Source organism: Trichosurus vulpecula, chromosome 4, assembly GCF_011100635.1.
Source record: "Trichosurus vulpecula isolate mTriVul1 chromosome 4, mTriVul1.pri, whole genome shotgun sequence".
In the NCBI taxonomy this organism is placed as follows: Eukaryota; Metazoa; Chordata; class Mammalia; order Diprotodontia; family Phalangeridae; genus Trichosurus; species Trichosurus vulpecula.
In genome coordinates, this window is record NC_050576.1 from 509,825 (window position 1) to 522,046 (window position 12,222).

Sequence of the window (12,222 nt, forward strand, 5' to 3'; positions counted from 1 at the left end):
ACACCTCCCATGTGCCAGGCATTGTGCTAAGAGCTGGGGATACACAGTCAAAAGCAAGACCAATTTGTGCCCTTTGGCTTCTGTTTTAATGGGGAAGACAACATGGACACCTGTGGGTGGAAAGAACACACAGTTCAAAGCAGACAAGGGGAGGCACAAGCAGCTGGGGCACCAGGAAAGGCTCCCGTGGAAGGGGGTGCTTGGGGGGTTCCTGAAGGATGTGAGGGAGCTTCAGTGGGAGAGCCCTCTGGAAGTGGGAGAGGGAGCTATGGTAGGACCATGGAGAGCATAATGGGGATCAGAAATGCAGGAAGGGGCCTGGCCTTTACCTGCCAGACAGAGGAGAAGTAATAGGGCACCAACAGGAGTTTGTGGAGTAGGGTTATGGAAGGACGGGGTCAGCCCTGTGACTGAAGACAATCAGTTTGGTGATGGACTGAGGGACAGACAGGCTTGAGGCAGCAGACAAAATGGAGGAGGGGGTGGAGAAAGGTGATGGGGGCTTGAATCGCTGTGATAAAGAACCTGTGAGTATAGGAAAGGAGAGTGTGTAAGAAAAGCTGTGCATCTGTAAAGAAGAAAATGTGGCCATGCAGCTGAATGAGAGTTAGGTCTAGAGGTCTATAACAACCACTGCAGACCTAAAGAAAGGTCGGAAGAGGCCTGGGTTGGAGAGGGTCTGGTGAGTCCGAAAATCTACTTCGGGGGCATCCAGTCCATCATGGCCAATGGCCAGTGGGGAGGCTGTGTGTGAGAGTCATCTGAACAGAGATGATCACTGAACCCAACAAGGGGGAGAGCGAAGCGGCATGTATGACGATTCAGTGAAGGAAAGGCCCTTAATCAGACACTGGAGCGAGGAGATGGCGGCTACCAGTAATTCTCCTAAATCTTGGAACTGACCATGTCACTCACCTGTGCCCCATCCCCCGCCTCACCAGGGTCCAAACTCCTCTGACAGTGAAAGTGCGTCACCATCTTGCTGACCTTTCCAGCCTTACTAGACATTACTCTTTCACACAGCTGTTCATGTGAATTCCTTCAAGGCTCAGATCCAATGTCGCCTTCCCTGACCCCTCCAGTTGCTGATGTCCTTCCCAGCAAAATGACTTCATCTCTATTTTATCTCTCCCTGGATATGTGCATATCTCCCTGGTTAGACTGTTAGCTCCTTGAGGGCAGGGACTGTTTCCCTTATGCCAATAAATACTTGTTGACTGGCTGGGATTCCTAGCCCAGGGTCTCAAGTGACTGGCTTTCCCTACATCTCTGACAGGGAATACTGGGAACAGGGAGGATTCTAGCAGCCACTTGGGTGAAAAAACATGGCAGGCCTGGATAAGTGGAGAAAAGAACAAGGGCTCCCCCTCTACCCTTTCAGGAGGCTCTCAGTCCTTGTTCCTTCTCCCCATTCTCTCCCCTTTCCTCTCTGTTTTTAGGGTCTCAAGGGATATCACAGAATCCCAGAACTGAAAGGAAGCTTAACCAATCAATGAGCCTTTATTAAGCTCCTACTGTGTGCCAGAAGAGATGAGTTTTCACCTCACCAAGGCTGACTCATCTTGTTCTTGAGCCTATCCCCTCTCATCCCCTCCACCATTCCCTCTTTCTCTCACCTTCCATCCTCCCAAATCCACTGCCTACAAATGTACCCACATTTCCCCTGTCCAAAATAACCAAAACAAAGCAGTCCCTTCTTGCAGCAGTTCTAAAAGCATTTTCCCTAAGAGGAGCTTTAAAAGGGGGGTTATTAGTGGCAGCCCAGCGCCTGGTATGTAGCAGGTGCTTAATAAATGTTACTGACTGATTGAGTGCCTGTACTGCAGTCACCTTGGAGAGGTCGAGAGAAGCCTTTGGGAGGACAGAGGCTAAGAAGAGACAGCCAAGCAGGCACAAGAACCCAGAGGAGGTTGCTCTGAAGTCCTCAGGGGCCAGGTCAGCACAAGCCCATTCTGGGAATAACAATTCCAGCACGAATTTATATTGGAAACTTATTTGTGTTATATTCTCCCTCAAAGCACTTGAGCTGACTTTAATTTATATGAAGAAACAGGCAGCCTCTGCCACTTAGCCTTCACATGGGTTTTCTAAGCTGGAATCAGTATTGCCCAAAGTGTACCGAGCTTCCATGGACACGAACAGCCTCGAGACCAGTTGGGTAACTAATGGATTGCTAGGATTCCAGAGAGGGAGGGGCCTGCAGATGCAAGGGCTGCTCCTCATTCCACTGGGGCTCTCTCTAGCCTCCCTGGGATGTCTGATGGTGCGAAGCACCCTGCTCCTCTAGGTCTGACCTCTCCTCAGTCCCCTGTTCTGGATCATCTGCTTTCTCCCCTGTAGCAGGTAGCCATCCCTAACCTTCTTCTCCTCCCTTTTCCTCCCTTGGCTGGGGACCTCGTCAGCTCCAAAATCTGGGTATCCAGCCCTATCTCTCTCCCAAACTATTACATTTGCTAACTACCTAGCAGACATGGATCACTTGGTGCTCCATAGGCATCTCAGCTCAACACATCTGAAATTGAATTCACTATGTTTTCCCCAAAACGTCCCTATTTGTTTTGGGAGCTACATTGTCCTCATGACTGCCCAGGTTTATTTTTATCTTTGCATCCTTGGTGCCTGGCACATAGTAGGTACTTATTGCATGCTCATTTATTCAGTCAACAAGCATTTGTTAAGCCTGTACTACGTGCTAGGTATAAAGCCAAGGAATGAAACAATCCCTCCCCTCAAGGAGCTTACATTGCCTGATTCCATCCCCAGGACCTGCTATTTGATGGCCTTTGAAAAGCCAGCCAACAAGCATTTATTACGTGCCCAAAGTGTGCCAGGCATTGGCATGACAGTCTCAGCAGGGCAGATGAAAAGGCAAAGCAGTCTGCCCAGGCAGGGCCATGTCAGAGGAGCGGATTGTGTATTTTTAAATTGTAAGGAGACACCATGCACAAAGTTAGCAGGTGATGAGGCCCAGAGGAGAGTCATCCAACAAGAACAGAACGATGCAAAAGCACGGCTAAGATCTCACAAGCTAAGAAGCAGAGTAGAAAGACATTTGTCTTGTGCTCAATGTACCAGAAACGTGCAGGCACCCACACACAAAGACATGTCAGATTGCCATTCAACAAATATTTACTAAGCACCTACTGTGTGGAAGATGCTGTGCTAAGGGCTGGGGATCCAAAGGCGAAAAAACCAGAGGGAGAAACAAGGTGCTCACACTCTAGTGAGTGAGAGCAAACAACTCCACACAAACAAGAGCCAGGAGGCGAGACTCGCTAAGGAGGACAGGAAAGGCTTTGTTCTTGGGGGAGGTTGGCAGGCAGGGATGAGGAGGAAGAGCATTCTAGGCATGGGGCACAGCCAGAAAAATGCCAGGAACAAGAGAAGAGGGGCTTGTCTGTGGACAGAGAGGAGGGCAGTGTCATGGGATAGGAGCACGAGACAGGAACAAGTTCTAGGAAGACTGGAAAGGTAGGAGTCGGCCCAGCTACTATGGCTTGAAAAGCCAAGTGGAGGATTTCAGATTTGAACATGGAGGCCAAGGGGAGCCACTGGAGGTGACTGAATGGGAGTGGGGTGGGTAACACGGTCAACTTTGCCCATGATGAAGACTCTTTAGTGGCTGAATGGCCTGGATCAGGGAGAGGCTGGAGGCAGGCAGACCCACCAGCAGCTATTGCACTGATCGAGGTGTGGGGTGACAGGGGCAAGGTTGGAGGATTCATGCAACTGGCTGGACATGGGGGTGAGAGTGAGGAGGCAAGGATGACTTCTAGGCGGTGAACCTGGGGACTGGGAGGATGATGGTGCCCTCAGCAGTCAGGGAAGCGTTGGGGGAAGACAAATTCCATTATGGATGTGTTGAGTTCAAGATGTTCAACAGGTAATTGGCACCTGAGGCTGGAGGTCAGGAGAAACAGGAAGAATGGACAAATACATCTGACAATCTTCTGAATAGAGGTGAGAGTTGATGAAATGAGATCACCAAGGGAAATGCTATAAAAGAAGAGGAGAGGGCCAAGGATAGAGCCCTGGGAACCACCCACAGTTAGAGGGGTGCGACTATGGGAGCATCCGGCAAAGGAGATGAAAGAGTGGTCAGAGAAGAATCAGAAGAGAAAGGTCGGGGGAGGGTGCCCAAAAACCTACAGAGAAGCAGTCACCAAGGAGGAGAGGGCGCTCTTCGGTGCCCAAGGCTATAGACAGGTCGAGGAGAGTGAGGATTGAGGAAGGCCTTTGGATTGGGTCATTCAAAGATCATTGGTAAGTTTGGAGAGAGCAGTCTCAGGCAAACAATGAGGTCGGAAGCCACATCGCAAGTGGGGGCCTTGACTGGAGACAGACTTTTCAAAGAAGAGATGTGGGATGACAGCTGGCAGGGATGGAAGGATCGGGTGAGGGGGTCCATGGGCGTGTTCGGAGGCAGCAGAGAAGCAGTCAGAGGAGGGGTGATAGAGGGGACTGGAGGGGACCCTGGGGCAGGAGAGGGCTTAGCCTTGGCAAAGAGACAGGGCTGGAGGAGAAAGTAGCCTTGGGCATCTAAGTGGTTCAATATGATGATGAGGGCAGAAGAGAGGCCTTTCTTCCCACAGCTTCTCCAACTTTTCCTGTGAAAGAGGAGGATGAGGTTCTCAGCTGGGGGGGAGGAAAGCCATGGAAGGTTTGGGGAGGGATGAAAAGGTCTGGAAGAGTCACTGTGCGGAGTGGGAGAGTAGATCAAGTAGGGAGATGTCAAAGCATTTCCTACAGCAACGGGAACCCAGCTGACCTGGAACATCAATGGATCCAGTTTTGGGGATGTTCTCTTTCTGCTTTCAGCATCATGTGAGCAGAAGCAAAGGCAGTAATGGGGGGTCACCCAAGGCTGAGGCTTGGTAGGGCAAGATTTTGGACAGGAAAGGCCATGAGTCAGGCACTGGATTTATGGAGGGAGGAAGGGAGGAAGGAAGGAAGGGAGGGAGGGAGGCAGGGAGAGAGGAAGGAAGGGAGGGAGGAAGGGAGGCAGGGAGACAGGAAGGAAGGGAGAGAGAAAGGAAGGGAGGGAGGAAGGAAGGGAGGAACAAAGGAAGGAAGGAGGGAGGGAGAGAGGAAGGAAGGGAGGGAGGGAGGAAGGAAGGAAAGAAGGAAGGGAGGGAGGAAAGAAGGAAAAGAAAGGGAGGGAGGGAGGGAGGAAGGAAAGAAGGGAGGGAGATAAGAAGGAGGAAGGAACTCCTGGAGAACAGGAGAGAACAGTGTCTAGAGTCTGACTAGTGATACCTATGGCCTGAATGAACCTCAGAGGGAGAGGTCACCCAGTGATGGCAGCCTGGAAGGCAGATTCCAGCTCCCCAGAGGATGGGTGAAAGGGCAACCAGGCCCAGAAAGGCTCAGAAAGATTTCAGATGAAGGTGAGTCTGTTGGCTCCAGAGCAGGCATGGCAGAGGGCAGCGCACCTGCCATCATCTCCTCTTCTTCCTGCCTTCTCTCCTTTCAGGCGCTCCCCCCAGCACTGGTTAACTAGCTTCACACTTATGCAAGAATTTGGACCCCCCTCCAACTTTTTAGAAGTGACAAGGGGGTTTGTTTGTTTTTAAGGATGTGAGTCACTGAGGGTCACTGCAGTTCTGAGTCATCGGTCACAGGGCAGGAGATTATAGACTGACATCACTTCGGCGCCGAGCCTAGCCTTGAACCTGATGCTCTTAGCTTCATTGTCTTTCTCTCCAGTCCCTGTTCTGTTCAGCCCTAACCTGAATACTTCAAAGGAAGTTTCAGAGTTTGGGGGGCAGGCAGGGGGAGCCCGGGGAGTGGGAGAATGCGGCTCCCATGGCTGCTGCAGAACGTTCTCTCACTGATGCTAAAGATGGATCTGCTGGCATGACACACATTCTGATGATGATGGGGCTTACAGAGCAGGAGGTGGGTTTGGGGTTTTTTAAATAGCACAGGTTCCATTTTAATGTGAGCAGGAAAAAGAAGGTTTCATTTTCTTTTGGAATAAAAGAGGTTGAAAAGCCTGTGGTGGGGACAGGATGCCTTCTGTGCACTGAGATAGAATGACCTAGAGGCCCCCAGCAGCCATCTGTCCTGTCCTATCTCTCTACCCAATGTGATTACTCGGCCTCCTTTTGAGGATGGTCAGAAACTTTTCCTGACTTCAATCTAGAGGCAGGTAGCTGGCAAAGCTGATGGTTGGCCTCAGGAAGATGAGTTCAAATCCTGCCCCAGATAATTCACCAGCTGTGTGACCCTGGTCCAGTCCCTTAACTTCGGTCTGCCTCAGTTTCCTCAACTGTATAATGAGGATCCTAATGGCACCTACCTCCCAGGGTTGTGGTGAGTACTGGAAGAACCATTATTTGTAAAACTCAGCATGATGCCTGGCCCATAATACGCACTTAATACATTCTTGTTACCCTTCTAAATACATGACTAAATCCCAGCTCCATGGGGCCTTGAGAGTGAGATTTTTGTTTTGTTTTCACTGGGGGGGTGGGGTAGGTTGTTGCTACATAAGACATCAACGCATCGGTCAGAAGAATATCCTTAAAAACTGGGATGCTTAGAAATCTCAGGGTGAATCTTCTCATATTCCATTTAATAATCCAAGCTCATTCAAAGGTGAGGTTTCATTTTCTTCCAGCACCCTCCCTCCATCCCCTCCCATTCCTTGGTTCTCTCATTTAAAGCATTAAACCTTCTACCAACCCTTGGAAATCCAAGTATTTGATCCTCACCCTTCTTTATTCTATTTTTTTTTAACAATAAGAGTCGGCATTTATAGAGAGCTTTAAGAGAGAGAGCCTGACAGTGGATGGGGAGCCAGGAGCTTCCAGCTCCACTCCCAGCCCAAGCCCCCCACTGAGTTAGGGCTAATGAGGCAGAGACAGCCGGCGCTGGAGCCTGGGCGGGGAGGCTGTCACGTTCTTCTCAAAGCACTTTCCAGGGTCCCTCATTTAACGAAATAAAACATGATTATTTTTCTTATAGTAACAAGTTCAGGAGAAGCTCGAGGTTGTGGATAGAATAGGAGCCCCGTCCTCCCCCTCCCCCCCCCCCCCCCATCGTAAATGTTTACTTCCTAGACCCTGTGTCAGCGAAGTCCTAAGTGTTTAAGCCACCTTACCAACCCCAGCCTTCCAAGTTGCTCACAAGTTTCAACCTGTCTTGGGCAGAGAAGGAAGTGGCCTGGCCGGGGAAATCAGACTTAGTGCAATAAATTATCCCATGAATAGGCCATTAGGTAAAAATATTCCGGGTGGTCTGCACAGGCAGACAGTGACTAAGACAATATCCACGAACGTTTATTTAACGAGCTATCCAAGACATGCTTATGTGGTGACAGAACGTGACCAAGTCCTCCTGGGGAGACTTGATTAAACGAGGTCAGACCCGAGCTCAAATCCAAAAGGAGCAGATGAATGGACCCTCCATTTGTGGCACGCCCCGAGGTCGCTCTCCCTGTCCGTGCCTTCCCTAAGGACAGCCTGAGTGACATCGAGGAGGCCGAAGTAAATAGAAAGTGAAGGTGGGGATGTGGAGGACAAGGTGCTGGGTCTGGAGGCAGAAGAGCTGGTTTCCAAACTGAGCTATCTCTGGGCCTCCCCTTCCTCGCCGTGTATTAGAATCATAACTAATAACAAGCATTTCTACAGGCCGTACTATGTGCCAGGCACTGTGCTAAGCGCTTTACAGACATTATCTCACTGGATCCTCACGACAACCCTGCGAGGCAGGTGCACATTTAGGGGAGGGTTATTATCAACCCCACTTCTCAGTTGGGGAAACTGAGGCAAACAGGTTAAGTGACTTGCCCGGCTGGGGACTGGTTTCCTTACTCCCTCGCCCTTCCAGGACCTCTTCTTCCCCGAGAGGAAGACTCCAGCAGGAGCCTCCCTCCTTTTTTGTTGTTGTGCCCTGTTGTGGGAGCTTCAGAGACTCCTGTCCCGTCTTTCCTCCCCCACCTGAGACTGGACGTGACTAGACGGCCCTTGGGGTTCTTTCCAGCTCAATCTTGGGTCCTCAGACCCCTAAGCCACTGCAGCCGGACCCCCACCCCCTTCAGCCTTCCGTGACTTCTCGCCACCCCCGGCCGCTCTGGGAAGATGTAAAGTGGACCCCAAGGCAGGCGGGCAGGCCAATCCCCGTCCCGACTTCCAGCCCCAGCCACCCCCACCCCCACCTCGGGCAGGATCCCAAGATGGGGATGCTGGGGAACGAGGAGCGCTGCAGTCCGAGATTCCCACCCCTCACTCCCCAGTCTCCGCCGCCGCAGGGACGGCGTGGCAGGACAGATCCCGGGCCAAGGGGTCGGGAGCGGGCTGGGCTCCCCCAGGAGCCCACATCTCTTGGCCGAGCGAGTCCCGCCCCGCCCCCACCCCTCCACCCCCCTCACCCCAGTCCGACTGGGTCCCGAGCCCGGGGAGCCTATCCTGGGACCAAGGCCGGGAGGGGGTTCGTGCGCCAGAAACAGGAACCCCCGAGGGGCTGGCGTGGGGCTGACGAGGGGCGCTGCCAGCAGCGGGCGAGGGGACACTGAGTGCCGGACCCCCACGCAGCCGGGGGATGGGGGAAGGACGCGTCCCGGGGGCTGTGCCGCCCCCCACCCAAGTGGCCCCGAGCTCTCTTACCTCCAAGGGAGCGGCCGAGAAGCGAGCCCCGCGCACCCTGTGCGCGTCCTTCCGTCTGGATCCCGAGGCGGGCGGAGGCCAAAAAGTGGGGGGCCCCTGGGCTGCCGCCGCCGCCGCCGCTGCCGCTGCTCCCACTGCCGCTGCCGCTGCTGTGTACACCCCCTTGGCCGCCGCCGCGTCTAGAGCTGCAAGTTTCCATAAAAGTCCCGGTGCGCGGCCGCCCCGCATTCCAGGCGGGCCCAGCGCCGGCCCTGCAGCTGTTCCAAGGCACGCGGCCGCTGCTGCCCCTGCCTGGGCTCCCCACCCCGCCCCGCCCCCAGGGAGGGGAGCAAGGGGGGCTGCCCGCCGGGGCTGGGGGCCACGGCCAGCTCTGCCCCAGAGGACGCTGCCCGCAGTGAGCTGGGGCCAGGACACTAGGGACTCCAGAGTTCAATGAAGAATCCGTGCTCCTGGCACGTCTGGGGAGAAGGGTGCGAGAGAACGGGGGTCCCCCTGGCTCCCCAAACAGCGGCCACAGGTCCAGAATGCCTTAACCTAATTACACTGAAGAGACTAAAATGAAACTCATCCTCTAAAGCTGCGGGGGTGGGGTGGGCCGGCCGACTTTGCAATGAGGGCAGTCACAGTCAGTGGGGGGGCTCGCTAATTTCCTGTCTACGTCTCCTCCCGCCCCCTGGCCGAGTGGAGAGGGGGGGGTCATGAGGCTCCGAGGAAACAAGGGAGACATAGATGCACTTTAGCTGTGTCACCATGGGCGAATCTCTAAGCGTCTTGGAGCCTCGGCTTCCCGGTCGGTAAAATGGAAATGGGATCTATCAGTGGCACCCACCTCCCGAGGTTGCTAGGAGATTCAATAAAATTCTGCTTACAGAGCGCTGGGCAAACCTGACGATGATGACTGGTGTAGGAAGGTGGAAGAAACCACAGGGACGGGGACTGGCCTGTGCTTTCACTGCTGGGGTCATTCCCAGAGGAGGAAATTCCCTCCACCAATGCGCGCTGACACCTTTTCGGCAATTTCGAACCTTCGTGGTCCGGACTAGAGCACTGGAGGTGAAGGGACTCACCCCGCCATCGGGGGTCAGGGGGCCTGGGGGAGTGAGGCAGGGCTTAGGGGGAAAGACGACGAGAGAAAAGAGAGTATGGAAGAAACCCGTCTGCCCTGCTCCTAGGGCCTCTCTGTCCCTTCCGCGGCACGGCCCCTCGGAAGAAGGGCACGGGGGTTCTGCGGACCCTGCTGGCAGGCTGCTGGAGCGGATGGGCCCCTTCTCACGATCAAGCTTTGGGTGCATAGAAGAAAATACGTAGGATTGCAGAGGAAACCAATTATTGTGAAATTCAAGATGCAATTTCTTGCCATTCAAATTCAAGGGCCCCAGGTTAAGACCCGCCCCCTCCCCCAAACTAGGACCTGAAGAGCTTTTCTATTCGGAAGTCCTGCGATCATAGGATCTGGAGCAGGAAGAGCTCTTAAAAATGACCTCGTCCAACCCTTTCCCATTTTCCATACTTCTACCTACAATGCGTACAACCAAGGATCCTTGGTCTTTCCCATTAACACCAGACTTCCTAAACTGCCTCATTAGCAGGACACTTGCAAAGGAACTGGAATCTAGAAATATAACTGTCAATGAAGTCAGCCAATAAGCATTTATTAGGTGCCTACTATACATCAGGCATTGTCAATTGCTGGAGATACAAAGAGGCAAAAGTCAGTCCCTCCCTCAAGGAGCTCAAAATCTAATGAGGGAGTCAATATGCAAATAAATACATATCAACAAGTGATATCAAAACAAATGGGAAATAATTAAGAGAGGGAAGGCATTGGAATTAAGAGGTGCTAAGGAAAGGCTTCCAGTAAAAGATGGCACTTTAGTTGGGACTTGAAGGAAGCCAGGAAAAACATTGGGCAGAGATGAAGAAGAGCATTCCAAGTATGAGGGCCAGCCAGAGAGAATGGCCAGAGTCCAGGCATGGAAGCCGGGGTCACTGGAGTAAAGGACACTTTTCAGGGAGTCAGGTATAAGAAGACTAGAAAGGTAGGAGGGGGGCAGGTTAGGAAGGGCTTTGCATGCCAAGCAGAGCATTTTGTATTTGATCCTGGAGGTAACAGGGAGCCACTGGAGTTCATTGAGTAGGGGGATGACACAGTCAGACCTGAGCTTTAGGAAAATCACTTTAGTGGCTGAATGGACGATAGACTGGAGTGGGGAGAGACTTGAGGCAGGCAGACCCCTCAGCAGCTACTGAAAGTCCAGGTGTGAGGAGGTAAGGGCCTGTACAAGGGAGTGGCAGCATGAGATGAGAGAGGGGGATAGATGCCAGAGATGAGGCAGAGGTGAAATCAACAGGCCTTGGCACCATCTTGGATCTGGGGGGTGAGAGTGAGAAGCCTAGGATGACTCCTAGGTTGGGAGCCAAGGGGACTGGAAGGATAGGGGTGCCCTCTACAGTAATAGGGAAAGTAGGATCAACAGTCAAAGGCTGCACAGAGGTCAATGGGAACGAGGACTGAGAAAAGGCCACTGGATTTGGCAACTAAGATCGTTAGTAACTTTGGAAAGAACAGCTTTGATGGAATGATGAGGTCAGAAGTTGGACTGAAAGGGGCTTAGAAAAGAGTGAGAGGAGAGAAAGTGGTTGCTGATTGTAGACAGTCTTTTGAGTTTAGCTACAAAAGGCAGAGGAGCCGGTCTGGCATAGGACACAGGGTGGAATGGGACCTCTACTTTGGTCAGGAGTAAGGCCACCTCTTCATGTGAGACAGGAATGAAGGAGAGAGGAGTAGACGGTGGGAGATATGACAAAGGACCCAAGGATTCAAGAGAGGATGATGGAGAGTTGCACTGGCACACCAGGGCTCAGGAAATACACTCTACCTTTTTGTCATCTGCTACCAAAGACTCTCCCACTGGGACCCTGCCTGGGCTGCTGGGAGTCCAGAGCTCTGAGCCACCATTTGCATTGCATTTCTTCTGCAAGCATTTGCCTTAGGTCTCTGACAAAGAAAAGGTCAGAGATTTAAATATTTTTTTTGAAAAGTCATCCCCACAACAGGGAAGCCATGGAGGTCTAGGACTTTTCATTGTTTGATTTCTACATGTGTAAAGCCAAGTGATCAGACTAGATGTTCTTGGAGGGCCCTTCTAGCCCCGAATTTGTGGTCCTAGGACTTTAGGGAGAGCAAAGCCATTGTCCCATATTACATAAACAGGACAACTGGGTCCCTCCAAGTCAGATTCCAGCCCTACACATGATTTGAAGACCCCTTGCTCTACACCCCTCCAAAAAAAATTCTCCACCTGCTCAGCAATGTCTGTGTTTCTTTTAATAGAAAACAGACCCCTTCACTCCACAATCCAAGATAAGGTTCTAAAATAGTCGTCCTTGGGAGTGAGAGGCACATACTGGTGCTGCTGCTGTAGGCAATCTGACTCTCTGATGGTGCCTGGGCTGCTTCCTGTGACCAGCTGCTGCTAAGGGGGAAGGGCCTGCGTGTGTGGCCCCCAAGCCTAGCCCCCTCAGGGAGGTGGGAAGGCAAGCTAAGAGGAAAGGAAGCCATCAGGGGCCTCCTCTTACTAAACAAAATGTTACCTTACTGGTCATGGGAGAA

General features: G+C 52.5%; 1 protein-coding gene across 4 annotated transcripts in view; it reads right to left on the reverse strand.

Moving 5' to 3' along the window:
- NEXN (nexilin F-actin binding protein) overlaps positions 1-8,832 on the reverse strand; it is a 52,165-nt gene extending 43,333 nt beyond the window's left edge. For 2 of the 4 annotated variants that reach the window (XM_036753890.1, XM_036753891.1), the window contains exon 1: positions 8,610-8,761. The gene's annotated coding sequence lies outside the window, so the exon portion shown is untranslated. Of the gene's footprint in view, positions 1-8,609 lie in introns of all 4 variants that reach the window. The other 2 variants (XM_036753893.1, XM_036753892.1) reach the window with 2 other exon arrangements.
- Positions 8,833-12,222: the final 3,390 nt, after the last annotated feature.